The 14,978-nt window shown below is 42.1% G+C and overlaps 1 protein-coding gene across 3 annotated transcripts in view; it reads right to left on the reverse strand.

The window, feature by feature from the left end:
• The window catches only part of PAG1 (phosphoprotein membrane anchor with glycosphingolipid microdomains 1), a 159,291-nt gene that overhangs the window by 98,711 nt on the left and 45,602 nt on the right, over positions 1 to 14,978 (reverse strand). The window contains exons 2-3 of one of the 3 annotated variants that reach the window (XM_070477212.1): positions 10,683 to 10,753; positions 5,919 to 6,021 (exon numbers count right to left, since the gene is read on the reverse strand). The exons of 1 other annotated variant lie outside the window; for it this stretch is intronic. The gene's annotated coding sequence lies outside the window, so the exon portion shown is untranslated. The remainder of the gene's footprint in view (positions 1 to 5,918; positions 6,022 to 10,682; positions 10,754 to 14,978) is intronic. One more of the 3 variants, XM_020891157.2, reaches the window with a different exon arrangement.

The raw sequence follows: 14,978 nt of genomic DNA on the forward strand, positions 1-14,978 counted from the left end.
CTCCAATATTCTGGCCTAGAGAATCCCATGGACTGTATAGCCCATGGGGTCACAGAAAGTCAGACACAACTAAGCCACTTTCACTTTTCCAAAAGAACCTTAGGATGAACTACCCCTACCCATTAAGTGGATGAAATTTTTACATACTAAAGACAAACCAAGGAAGGTAGAGCAAGAGAAAATATAATGATATTATATAAGGGCAAACAGCAATTGTAACATTTAAAAATGCTTATTTCTATAATAAAGTTAATATATGGTTATATAAGATATTAAGTATTTAATAACTGTCAACATCTTAAATATATACTTTATTGCAAAATAAATAAATAAATATTGTTTCTGTTTAAGTACAACCCAGCAAAAAATTCAAATATGTCTTGGGTGATATGTTAATGCCAGGGATTAAAGAACTAGCATTTATAGGACAAAAAATTAAGCACGGCCCCTACTTGGAAGGTATGAGTTCAGGTTTGTTTTGTTTTAACCTGGGCCCATGAGGATAGATCCCAAAGGGTCCTGGACCAACTTCGGAGGTTCTGTACACAACTTGCAGTTATGTGCAAAGCTCTCCACGCCTGTGTCCTTCTTCAGAGAACTCATCCAGAACTGTCATGAAATTCCTGAAAAAGTCTATTACCTCCCTTGTGAGGATCTGCAGACAAGACTCCCCGAAGCACATTTATCTTACTTAAAAAGTCCTTTTTTGTTAACTTTCTACTTTTGAAAAGAACAGAGGGCTAGCTTATTGGTCAAATTAAGTGAGTAAATGTGTGTCTCTGCCTCAGCTCACTGACATTAAATCTAAAGTCAATATTTTGTCTATTAGTGAGAAGCCAAATTTTTCTCCATTAACCCACGGAAACTTAACCTTAGAAATTTTAAATAGTTCAGTGTTTTCAGGGATCTGAGGTGTCTGTTTATAAAGCTTGCAGACAAAAATCAATAAATACTCCAAGAGCCGAGCAATTCTGAAATGCTTGAGTATTAATTGGCATGCTTTATTTTCTAATTAATCTGTGGAGTTAACTCTATTTAATGGGCTTCACAGGCGGCACTAGTGGTAAACAATCTGCCTGCCAATGCAGGAGACCTGGGTTCAATCCCTGGGATGGGAAGATCCCCTGAAGGAGGGCATGGCATGGTAACCCACTCCAGTATTCTAGCCTGGAGAATCCCGTGGACAGAAGAATCTGGTGGGCTATAGTCCATGGGATTGTAAACAGTCAGACACAACTGAACAACTTAGTGTGCACACACTATTCCATCCATAGGCTGTAATCCATCTCTTACAAATGAAAGATGTTTCAGTATCTCTTGGGAGAGAAACCTATTCTTTCCATAACAAAATAAATTTCTCTCAAGGATTAGATTCGAGAGATTCTATAGCATTTACAAAAGGCTTTTTGCAATATCCTCCTACTAATTTAATTTTCTGCCTTTTTCCTTGTTGATAGCTGGGACCAATTTGGAATACCTTTTCCATATTATTGAAAATCAGTGGGCAGTAATGTCATTAATGCTTTCAGGCCACTAATGTACAAGAGATTATTACTTCAAAGTACAAGAGATGATCGAAAATGAGTTGACCTTCCTAAAGTAAGAATTAAGTAGCCAAGGCCTGAGATTCAAAAGCCGCTTTCTGTTTTCCTGAAACTGTCCAATAAGCTTATCCTTACTAACCACAGAACCAACATTTCTTTGCTTAACTTGACATAAGGGATCATAACATTATATTCAGGCTCTATAGTAGCTTCGCTGCTCCCTGAAAGAAGAGTATGATTCACACCCATTTCAATTTCTATCTGTTTTGCATAAACGAAGCAGGCTTGTAGAAAAGAATGATTCATTATCATGTAAAATACAGCCATTAGGAGAAAATGTAGTAACCACATTCTGAGACATAACAAGATCAGACTCAGGCTCAGGCTTCTGGACTGAGCTGGGGAAAGAGATGTGGAGTGTTTCTAAAAAAAGAAAGTCTTCCTTCTGAAAGAGGTATTCACAGTGGTAAATTAAAGGAATTTTACAGTTCCTTAAAAAATGGAAGCCACAACAGGCCATTCCTTAAGTCCACCATCAAAGCAGAACATTCTATCCAACTGACCCTTAGTGTTAATACTGGTGTACAGGTAAGTCATAAAACTTGTAACCTGTTTTATTTCTCTTTCAGAATCTTCTTTTTTCCCCCACATTCACCAATTTATTAAAGGATATGTCAAAGAATGGGCTTCCCCAGTGGCTCCTGGGTAAAGAATCCTTCTGCAATGCTGGAGCTGAGGGTTTGATCCCTGGGTCAGGAAGATCCCCTGGAGGAAGGCATGGCAACCCACTCCAGTATTCTTGCCTGGAAAATCCTATGGGCAGCATAGCCTGGCAGGCTACTGACCATGGGATTGCAAAGAGCTGGACACGACTGAAGAGACTTAGCACACATGCACACATGGTAAAGGATGCATATAAACAGCCAGACAAAAAGGTACATAAATGAGATCTGGGAGAGGCCCACAGGCAGGAATTTTTGTACTCAATCTTAAAGCTCTCCTTACCCTCTATTACAGGGGCTTCCCTGGCGGCTCAGAGGTTAAAGCGTATGCCAGCAATACGGGAGACCTGGGTTTGATCCCTGGGTCGGGAAGATCCCCTGGAGAAGAAAATGGCAACCCACTCCAGTGTTCCTGCCTGGAGAATGCCATGGATGGAGGAGCCTGGTGGGCTACATTAGTCCATGGGGTCGCAAAGAGTCGGACACGACTGAGCGACTTCACTTTATTAACTGAAGTATAGCTGTTTTATATATAGCATTGTGTTAGTTTCACATGTACAGTAAAGTGATTCAATTATATGTACACACACACACATATATATACTTTTTCAGGTTCTTTTCCATTATAGGTTATTACAAAATATTGAATATTATTCCCTGTGCTTTACAGTCCTTGCTGTTTATCTATTTTATATGTAACTATCTCGTGGTTGGAAAATTTAACAGGAACCACTTGACTCAAGTGCCTATCATGGTAACAGCCAATGTGCTATCATTGTCCCTGCCTATCAGATGCTACCACCAGGAACGAATTGCTGGGTAATGACAGAAATGTAAAGTGTTAAGTGCCACAGACTCCACAGCAAGGGGAAGAGACAGGAAGGCCTGATTCCTGCAGTGATAAAGAAACAGCCTCAGGGATGGAAAGAGGAGATGATCCGTAGAAGAAAACAGGCGAATGGGAAGAACCTTTGAGAGCTTATACAACGCCCGGCACTGCTCTAGGCACTGAGGATACAAGGTGAACAAAACAGACGACGTCTCAGCTGACCTCCCCATAGGTGACTCACGAAAGACCAATTAACACTGATACTAGAGTATCAGGTAGGGAAAGTAATTTTTTTTTTTTAATTTTTAAATTTTTTTCAAGGTTTTAACTTTTTTAATTTTTTATTTTTTAAAAGTTAATTTATTTATTTTAGTTGGAGGCTAATTATTTTTAAAAGGTAAATGAGGGAGGAAGGACAGTGTTATGAGGGGTTCCAGAGCCCTGGCAGTCTGAGGAAGCCCTTTGTGAGAAAGGAACATTTAAGTTGAGATCTGAATACAAGAAGGAACCATCCTCTCTATTCCTGCAACCTATATAAACTGTCTTTGACGGGAAAAGGGTATCAAATGGCAAACTGAAGGGCTGTGACCCTGTCTTATAATTCAGGGGTTTTCACCACTTTCTGTGTATGTTCGAGGCACATTTTCAAATGTCATAATATGTATTAGATTATATGAAGGGATTATAAAACAAAGCAATTTGAAACCAGTCAACAGGAATTCAATCCTGTCACTCACAGCAGTTCCACTAACAGTGCCTCAGGTGTCTATGAAAACACCCCTTATCCCCATGGTCGTCTTGAAGTGCAATTCTGAGCTGCTGTTTGCAGTCCACACCACACTCTTATACACCCGGGAGGCAAACTCTTCTCCAGTGAAAGGAGATCCTTCTACAGCAGACACTCAAGAATACACTCAACTAAAAATTAAACTTCCCTTTTGGAGAAGGAAATGGCAACCCACTCCAGTATTCTTGCCTGGAGAATCCCATGGACGGAGGAGCCCGGTGGGTACAGTCCATGGGGTCGCAAAGAGTCAGACACGACTGAGCGACTTCACTTTCGCTTTCTTCACTTTCATCCTATGTGAACATACCTGTTTAGCTTCATAACTGCCTAACAATACCTGTAATTGTATATACACATTTTATAAACTAGACATACTCAAATGTGGAAAAATAAATTTTATTAAAAATTTTTTTAAAGTTCTTTATTGAATTTGTTACAATATTGCTTCTGTTTTTTTTTTAATTTTTATTTATTTATTTTTATTTATTTTATTCCCCCTCCTACCTTGTTCTGTGATTCTTCATAGTTAAAAACCATCAGAAAAGGGCCAGCAGAACAGCTTGCCTGAAACCTGCAGAGAATGAGTAAGGCTCATGCAGAAGGAGGGACCCTAGCATTACCCAGTAACACAGCAAAATTACAGGAAACTATGGTTGATCTCAGAAGCCCACCATTCAAAATTACCATGAGTTAACTGCTTGGATGTGGGGCCATCTTGCGATGATGTCACTCCATTAATGATTGGGGTTGATTTGGTGAGACGTGTGTTAGTCGCTCAGTTGCGTCTGACTCTTTGTGACCCTATGAACTGTAGACCACCAGGCTCCTTAGTCAATGGAATTCTCCAGGCAAGAATACTGGAGTGGGTAGCCACTCCCTTCTCCAGGGGATCTTCTCAACTCAGGAATCACAACTGGGTCTCCTGCACTGCAGGCAGATTCTTTACCCTCTGAGCTATCAGAGAAGTCTGTGTGGAGAACTGGGGTCCCAGGGAACCACAGGTCTGGCCAGAGCCTCTATCTGCTCTCAGGAGCAGGTGCTGGGGATCTCAGATTCTGAACTCAAGGTACATCCTTGATGGCTCAGAAATTTCTAAGGAAATCATGACTACTGATAACAGCTCAGCATGCGAAATCTTTTCACAGAAAATCACAGTATTTTCACACTGGAAGAAACCTTATTCTTCATGAAAAAATAATCCTCATTTCACCTGTCCCTTTTTTGCTCTTTCATTTCCTCTTTCCTTCTTTTTGTTTTTTTAGTAGCAACTAGTTATTTTAAAAGGAAAGAGTCCTGATATACAGTAAACTATGGAAGTCAAATAAACTCCTGCCAATTTCATGCACCTTCACTCAACTTTATTTAAATGAAAAATTCAAAACAAAATAAGTAAAAACAGTCCTAGAGAAGTTCTGGAACTTACCTGGGGTCACACAGAAGCCAGAGTAAATAATGAAAGCAGTATCTAGGTCATCTGACTTCCCAACCAAGTTCTACCTTGTTGAGATCACATACCTAATAGAAAACTGATATTCACAACTCTAGATGAGGACAATCTAGTGATTAGATGCAATTTTAACCACTAGAAAAATCAGTTAAGGTCGGGGAAACCATTTGAGACATATTTTAAGTTAAAAAATTCTAATAGTAATTTTTATATATTAAAAACTTCTAAAAAGAAAACAGAACACACACAAAAAGTGAATACTGTCAGGATATACTCACATTCTAAAAAGTAAATATAGTGACAAAAAGTGAATACTCTTAGAATGTATTCTACACCATGAAGCCAAATGACAGTGTTATGATCAGTAGGGCCAGCACAGCTTTTGAGAGTAAGTCAACAGATAGGTGTCAAAAAAGGGACCAGTGCTGAAGCGTGGTTCTTTCCAGTCTGATGCTATATAGTTGAGGCCAACCCTCCAGACAGTAGCAAGTCTGTGTATAATTTATAGTGGGCCCTATGTAACCATGGTTGCTCTACCCATTGTTCTTCTTCCATGGATTCAACCAATCGCGAATCATTTAGTACTTACTATATATAGTATTCACTATTGGAAAAAATCCACATATAAGTGAACCTGCACAGTTCAAATCCACATCATTCAAGGGTTAACTGAACTTCATTTGAACAGCAGCCTAGAAAACAGAAGAATGAAACTTAACTAGAGGCTGAAATTCTCCTTTTACACTTAGAAGCACAGCAAATGCACTCTCTCAAGCTTATGAAGTAACCCTCCAGCATCATTGATTTTTGAGTCTCACAAAAGCTCTTCGTATTGTGCCTGCATCACAGATTTACACTGCCATAACTCCTGTCAGACATCATCTTGGCTTTATGAATAAATAAAACTATGCTCTAGGGAAACATTGATTTAAGAAGAAAAATCAATACCCATCTAGCATGTGATAGACCTGAGCATTAAGGCTACTTATCCTCCAAGTACAATACTAAATAGAAAACCATACTTTCTGCTTCCTAAGTAAAAGCTGGGTGAAGGTGTATGAAATTGGCAGGCAAATGATTGCCTTCCACAGCCCTCTTTCCGAAATCAGGATTCCTCTTTCCTTTTCAAGGTAGTTAGTTAGCCAATACTTCCAAAAGAAAAGAGGAAGGGAAAGATTAAAAAGAGGATGACAAGCCAATACTGGCAAAATGTTGGTAATCTGTGAATTTAAATAGTGAGTATACGAGAACTCACTGTGTTATTCATTCTCTCATGGATGTAAAATTTTTCATAGTAAGAATTTGAAAAGTATGCATCCCTGCCTGGAAGAAACTCTATTTAAGGCTAATATCAACCAAGATGTTGACAATGGTTCTTTTTAGGGTACAGCCTACAGCCTTGTAGGAAAGCTTTTTTCCTTCTTTGGAATTTCATATTTTCTAACTTTCTATAGTGAATATGTATACTTCTTTTATAGTTCAGAAAATACATCATAAATGTAAGGTAGGATAGCAAAAAAGAGAAAAAACAGGATTAATTAATTGACTGCAAACTATTTTGTTGACTACTGACCTAGAGACAGCTAAGATACACATTGTAATATTTATTTATATCAGCTCTTTTTTTAACTGCTTCAGAGTGCAAGGAGGTTGCTATTAAAATTGGTTTGAAAAATAAACCAAACACTGTACACTGAAATTACCCTCATCTTTGCAAGTCAGAGTTCACATGGGAGACAAAACCTGGCTAAAGTCATCATTTCCTCAGTTCTAGAATCACCGTTCAACCTAAGCCTATTTTCACAGTGGAGACAGCTTTTCAGAGTTCTGACAGCCCGTGGTAACCTCTGATTACAAAGCCACTCCAGAGGCCAAGGCTTTGCTTTGTTTCTTGAATTGGCTGGAATTAAAAATGAATCCCATTATGTTTCCCGAGCTCCTCAAAGACACAATCCATTGCTAACTGTGTTAACTGCAGCCTTGTTGTTTTGGGATTAGGGCTCCTGTCCCAGCGGACAGTTACTGATGCTGTTCTCATAGCTTGTCTTTCTCATGTGTGGAAAGAACAACTCTGGTGATCTGAAACACACTTCCAAGACATGGGCACACGAGAAGCCTGAAAATGAGTTAGGGTAATTTAATTTTTGAATCTCAAATTCAAACATTATACAAGTAACTATCCTCACCCAGACTGGTGAATGCACTGACTAAATCTACTCTCTAGGTGGAAATGCCTACATACAGTTGCCAGTTCCAAGAACATGCAGCCATCATTTTAGTTCTGACAGCCATGCCCCCTCTCTGGTTTGGTTGCTCAGCTGTGTCTGACTCTTTGCGATCCCATAAACTGTAGCCCCCCAGGCTCCTCTGTCCACGGGATTTCCCAGGCAAGAGTACTAGAGTGAGTTGCCTTTTCCTTCTCCAGGGGACCTTCCTGACCCGGGGATTAAACCCGAGTCTCCTGTATTGCAGGCGGATTCTTTAGGGTCTGAGCTACCAGGGAAGCCTGCAGAATAGGGAAAGGGGCTGTAACCTGGTCTTGGCAGCTCTCCTTTAATCTACAGATACCTAAAGTCTAATGAAAAGCAAATCATTATTGTTGAGAAAAACGCTTGCACATAGAGAATAAGCACAGCTTGAGATTCCTTTTTACAAACACTATCTTCCTTTTTTTTGGGATTCCCCAAAGTCTCAGTGGGTAAAGAATCTGCCTGCAATGCAGGAAACACAGGAGACGTGGGTTCAGTTCTTGGGTTGGGAAGAGCCCCTGGAGAAGGGAATGACAACCCGCTGCAGTATTCTTGCCTGGAGAATCCCATGGACAAAGGAACCTACCGGGCTACAGTCCAAACGGTCGCAAAAGGTTGGACATGACTGAGTGACCTACACACATACCCTCCTTTTTATTACAGTGCCAGAGATACACTCATTTAAATTAGAGTGTCCACTTTGCGTTACTATGTGCAAGGCATCTATTAAATGCTGTAGATACAAAAATAATAATATCTGAATCTTACCCTCAAGCTTAGTGTCCATAGGAGGGTCAGATATATTAATGGATAATTAAGTGTAGTCTGACCAGAGATACAGCTGAAGAATCATGGAAACCCAGTTCACAGGAGGGAAACATGGGGGTGGGAGCGGCTTCTCCGAGGAGATGGAAATTGACGTGGACTTTGAAGGATGCATAGGGATTTATCAAGAAAAACTGAGCAAGGGCATTATCAGGAGTGAGACCAGCACGTGCAAAGCCTTAAAGGACACGATGTGTTGAAACAGCCTAAGAAACTCAGTCCTAACGAAGCACAGACAGCAAAGAAGGGGAAGCAGGCAGTGTGCTAGAGGGCTGCGCAGGACTGATGGTGGAGGTATACACCAAGATGTCTGGGTCTACTCCCAAGGTTGCAAGGACCCACGGAAGTCACCGAACAAGAAATCACACTATATAGGGGGGAGCAGGGTCCCTAGAGTAGGGACAATCTGTTGAAAGACAGCCACACTAAGTGAGCTCCAGCACAGACTGGAGTGGAGTTGATGAGAACCAGAACTGATGTAGTGACAGTGGGAGGCAGAGGATAGCTGAACTGGAAGGCTATTTACAATTAACATTTGTGACAGCTGGCAATTAATATTTGACCTCACCAAGCACCACTGTTTGGGGGAACTTTCATATGTTCTCTTAAACCCAGGATCCAGTGTGTACTGAATGCAAAGAGTGAAGCAATGTCAGGATAGAGATTGCTGGCTTGAGTTACGAGGTCGACAGTGATGCCTTTAATTAAAATATTGATTCCAGGAGAAGGTATCAGTTGTGAGTAGCAGACAAGTGAGGAGGGGTGGGGAAGAAGGTTTCACTGTACACAGATTAGTTTTGAAAACTGCTTGGGATATACAAATGAAGATAATCAAAAGCTGGGGTCAGAAATTTGACAGAGAGCAAACTGCAAATTCCAGATGAATTTAAAAAAAAAAGGCAGAAAAACATCCCCACAGTAAGACTGAAGCAATCTACCGCCTACCGAAAAAAAAAAAAAGAAAAAAAAAAAGCACACAATACAATGGTTTCTAGAATCTTAAGAGGACCGTGTGATGCCTCCACAGAAACATCTGAGCCCTATTCTAAAATACATAGATTCTTAAATTAAATCTTAATGCCCCTAACTAGAAAATGCTCTATAGTTCAGGCCCACAAATAAAATGTGTAAGGCGAACAGCTATAGTGAAAATGGAAATGCATTAGAGAAAACAATATTTAATCCCTGATTCGAGATTCTTGTCAAATGCCAGGAGATCAGAGGAAGGCATTTTTGGAGCGTGGATAATCGAAGCTCCTACTGTACTGACTCTTAAGCTGAACTTAACTAACAAAAGGCAGGCTGTTTTCCAGGATCTGCAGTTATATTTAGAAAGACCTCTGAGGGGAACCCCAGTGACCCTGAAATAGTACCCAGCTCTCCTAAGAGGAAAGGGTTCCTCTAGCAAAAGAAAGAGCTTCTCAACAAGTTAAAGGAAAGATGTGATTGAAAGACAGTGTCCTATTTTACAAGATTGCTTCTGTGAAGAGATTCAGACCAGATGTACTCCTTCCTTTCTGGCCCATAAGAGGAACTGGATAATGATGTATAACGGTCAGAGGTCAGTCAGGTCACAGTGCTCGAGGTTTGTAAATCTTTTAAATGGGTGGGCAGAGCACTTCAAAGTCCAGGATTCATTAGAAAAGCAGATAACCATGTAGCGAACTAACTGCTAACATCAAATAAAGAATGCCTTTGTGTTAACTTGTTCGTTTAGGCTGGCTGATTTTTGTCTGGTTTCAGTTCTGTTCATAGATGACCTAAAGTCATTAAAGAATTTTTATATAACTTTATTATCAGCACCAAATGAGATGACCAATACTATTGATAATAATAACAGTAAAAACACAGTCTAATATATATTTTGTTGCTGGTATTGGTGGTGGTGGAGAGCACTGTTTGGAACTGGAAACTCATCAAGCTATCCAATTATAGTCTCCATCTCAAAGATGAACACAGAGCTTGAATGAGGTTAGGCACTTTGTCTAATTTCACATAGGCATTAAAAGGGAGACCCAAGCTCATGCCCATCACTGACCAAAGGGAAACACCATGTTGTAGGAAGCATGGTGCGTGGTGTCTTAGAGGCTGGGGCAGAAGCCCCTTGGTGCTAACTTCAAAATGGAATTAGCAAATATCCTTGAGATTTTTCAGCTTCAAAGCTGTGTGTCTCCAGTCCCACATCTCAGAGTCCCCAAATATACCCTTGATGCCTGTACAAAGTGAAACTGTAAGCAAGCATGGATAAACAGTGTAGAATAAACCAGAAAAACGAATACCTCACAATCACTCTCTCCCAGCTCTGAAGTTGCATTCAACTGCTGAAATAAGAGAATGACCTCGGGGTTTTCTGGAAAGGAAACACAACAGGAAACAATTTCAAAACTCTGAACTGGATTAAACTGCAGTAATAAAGGGCTTCCCAGATGGCTGTAAGGGTAAAGAACCTACCTGCCAATGCAGGAGACACAAGAGATGTGGGTTTGACCCCTGGGCAGGGAAGGACCCTGGAGGAGGGCATGGCTAACGCACTCCAGTATTCTTGCCTGCAGAATCCGCATGGACAGAGGAGCCTGGCAGGCTATATCATCCATGGAGTCGCAAACAGTCAGAAAGTGTCAGAGTCAGAATCTCAAAGAGCCAGTGTGTTGCAAAGAGACACTACTAAGTGACTAAGCACATCACAATGAAGGGTAAGATGATAATCTTTTCATTTACTTATTAAAGTTCTGAGCAATAAAGAAAGTAACTAAGAAATAATTACTTAATTAACCTCTAGGAAGGTAAAAAATAACACTGAAAAACAAAAGCTAAAACTTGCTCTGCCAATATTCACAGATCTATGTATTATCGCAAATTTTATACCAGTGGGAAAGTAAAAATGATTGCATTAATCACATGTGCTGTCAATGATTACTAATTACACCCATGCTTTATGTCTTACTCATAACTTCATTCCATCTCTTCTCACAGACACTAACAGTAACTACGGGTTAGCACTTTGCATCACAAACATGTGCACCTTCCAGGATGCAAGGTACTTAGAGATTAAAACAAAAACGGTTTCATGCCTCAAGAAGGTGACAGTCGTATCAGAATAAATATATATCTTATCTGGAACAGACTGGAACAAAAGTCTGTCTGTCTGTGAGCTCAGTTGTGCAGTCATGTCTGACTCTGTGACCCCGTGGACTGTAGCCCGACAGGCTTCTCTGTCCATGAGATTTCCCAGGCAAAAATACTGGAGCGGGTTGCCATTTTCTTCTTCAGGGGACCTTCCCCAAATGCATAGAACTGTGTGATAATTGTTATAATAGATTTAGCCATACTATTTTATGTCTTCATCTTGAAACATGCCATATTTTTGTTAGCATGGTTTCCTATGGTTAAGATAAATCTGTATCACTTATAAAGATCACTTCCTCCAAGAGGATGCATGATTCAAGTTTGAGGAATGTAATCACAAATTTAATATTCTGTTTTTGACGACTGCGGATCTAAGAAGGTATCTTAAACCATTAGGCGGAAGTAAAAAGCATTGAGTGAAAAAGAATGATCCAATAACTAGATTGAATAGTCTCAGAAAAAGTACCCAATGAGGTAAACCAATGCAATATTTTTTCCTTTTTCATAAGAGTTTAAAAGAGAAAAGAAAGAGCTATTTATTAGAAAGAAATTAAATGCAAAGCAATTCAAGAAAAAGCAAAGGGAAATGGTGAGCAAGGTGGTGGTCCCTCCGTGGCCTGCCAGCTCAGACTATCCAGAGGTCAGCAAGACAGGAGCTCCCCAGCCCCCATCCCACGTCCTAGGGCCCCTAACCATGTGAGCTAAGAGCCCCCTGGCTGGAGCTGCAAGAGAAAGGTGCAGCAGAAGATGAGGGAGAGTGTCTGGTTAGGAGAAAAGGGTAAAAGATTACATTGGCAAAGGGTTTGCTTTCAACATAGAAAAGCAATGGAAATTCTCTCCTCTTTGCCCTTCTGTGGGGAATTCCCCATTCTCAAATACGAAGCAAGACAGCTCAGCAAAGCCGTGAGCTCTGGAAGGTTTCCACACCAGCCACACCATTGTTTATGAAACCACGAAGCTGCATTTCAAGCTCTAAACAACTGCAACAGAAACAAGTGTTTGGGAAAAGCACCTGTTCCTAAGTAGAGCAATAACTATTTTGAGTTAAATACTGATAGTTGTTGTTCAGTCGCTCAGTCGTGTCTGACTCTTTGTGACCCCATGGACTGCAGCACACCAGGCTTCCCTGTCCTTAACCATCTCCAGGAGCTTGCTCAAACTCATGTCCATTGAGTCGGTGATGCCATCCAACCATTTCGTCCTCTGTCATCCCTTTCTCCTCCTGCCTTCAATCTTTGCCAGCATCAGGGTCTTTTCTAATGAGTCTAACACTGACAGACCTCTATGTTATACAAAAGCAGAGAGGCCCAGTTCAGGAAACCAAGTTACCAACACATAAGATACAGAGAGACACAAGTAATAAAAAGTACGTACAGGCTGAAGTGTGTAAAAGCGTGAAAGCGCCAGTTGCTCAGTCATGTTTGACGCTCTGCGACCCTATGGACTACAGCCCACTAGGCTTCTCAGTCCATGGGATTCTCCAGGCAAGAATACTGGAGTGGGTTGCCATTCCCTTCTCCAAGGGAATCTTCCTGACCCAGGGATGGAATTCCGGTAACCTGCATTGCAGGTGGATTCTTTACCATCAGCCCTAAGGGAAGTGGGCATGTGGCCTGAGGAACTGTTGTTAAGTGCTAACAGGTTACAGGTCTTTGTCCATGTCCCACATGAAGATAGGAAGCCCCACAGCCCGGAGCAGGTGGTGGGTTAAATCCTGACTTAACTACTGACCTCCCTGAAAGCAATTAAAGAGAGAAGGAAGGACAGGAATTTCTGGAAAGAATTTAATGCTAGTCATTCTCCCTCCTGATCCCCCAAGGGCTTGGAAGGCTCAATGATTTCTATTATATTCAGCACAGTCAGGTGAAAAAGAGTCCCAAAACAGGTAGCCATGTCAATTCAAATGATCCAGAGTGAGTGGACGGCATCACCGACTCAATGAACATGAACTGCAAACTCCTGGAGACAGTGAAGGACAGGGAAATCTGGTGTGCTGCAGTCCACGGGGTCACAAAGAGTCAGACACAGCTGAGCAACTGAACAACAGAGTGGCTTTATGAATACATATGTTGGCATGTAGTTTTACTAACTGGCTTTTTCTGATTCTGTTCCAGTTTAACCACATGTTCCTGGTGGCTGAGATGGTGAAGAATCTGCCTGCAATGTGGGAGACCTGGGTTGGATCCCTGGGTCGTGAAGATCCCCTGGAGGAGGGCATGGCAATCCATGCCAGTATTCATGCCTGCAGAATCCCACAGGCAGAGGAATCTGGCAGGCTACAGTCCATGGGGTCGCAAAGAGTCGGACAGGACTGAGCAACTAACACTTTCACTTCCACTCTAGCATCTGTTCAGCTATTCAAGGGGAGTTGTCATGTGCTGGCCACTATTCCAGGTGGAGTTTCAGTACTGATGGAGACACACAATTTCCAGCCCTCTGGGCTTTCTGGTGCAGGCGGGAGACAAACCAGCCTTCTGACGAAAGAGTTATAATAATCACTGAGGAAAATAACAGAAACCAGTTTGGGGCCGAGTGCTGCCCTGGGGGAGGCACTACTTTAAGTACGGAGTTGGGAAAGACCTCGGGGGTAAATGCTGAGCAGAGCCCTGAAGGTGGTGGGAGAGGCTGGGAGGGGAAGTGGGCGTGGCTGGGAGGGGGAGTGGGCGTGGCTGGGTGGGGCTGGGGAGGTGGGCGTGGCTGGGTAGGGGGCGGGCGGGGGGTGGTGGTGCAGGACAGGATAGAGGTTGGAGGGCCATCAGGGGCCAACTGTGGACATTGCCACTCCCTGGAGAGTGGTGGGGAGGCAAGTCAGAGAGGGGCTGGTCACCCTAGGCCCCGAAGTGACCGCCATGATGCATGATGAATCGGAGCATGCCCAGTGTTCCCATGGCCACTGCAGAGAAGGCCTGGGCCAGTGACCCACGCACAAACATGCAGATCCAGCAGAGGAAAGAGGAGGAAGTTCTTTTCTAAGTCATGACACAAAGAAGAAAAGTGGAGGCAGAGATATTAGCTGACACTGAGGGTGGGGAAGGAAGCAGTGGAGGTCTGACAGGGGAGAAGGGAGGAGGAAGAAGTCCTCCACGAGAGGGAAAGAGTAAACCGACAAGGAAGGGCCCACGGAGATGAGAGTGAGACCTCGTCGAGCAGCAGTGTATGTTTCTTCAGCCCCGTCACAGCACGGGTGAAGACGCGGAGGAGGTAGAGAGATAAGTGATGCCTTGGAGGTTAGCAGGGCACATGGATTGCAGGTGTAGGTGGAGTGCAAGAGCGGCTGGAGTTAAGGTCCAAGAGCAGGGTTAACTAGAAACAGCTGGTGACCAAGAATGGAATGCGGGTAGAGAGAGTGGGTTAAGCCCTTGCTACTCAAAATATGGGCTTGCCAGGTGGCGCAAGTGATAAAGAACCTGCCAGCCAATGCAGGAGACACAAGAGACTTGGGTTTGATC

The sequence above is a fragment of the Odocoileus virginianus genome, chromosome 15 (genome assembly GCF_023699985.2).
Source record: "Odocoileus virginianus isolate 20LAN1187 ecotype Illinois chromosome 15, Ovbor_1.2, whole genome shotgun sequence".
Classification (NCBI taxonomy): Eukaryota; Metazoa; Chordata; class Mammalia; order Artiodactyla; family Cervidae; genus Odocoileus; species Odocoileus virginianus.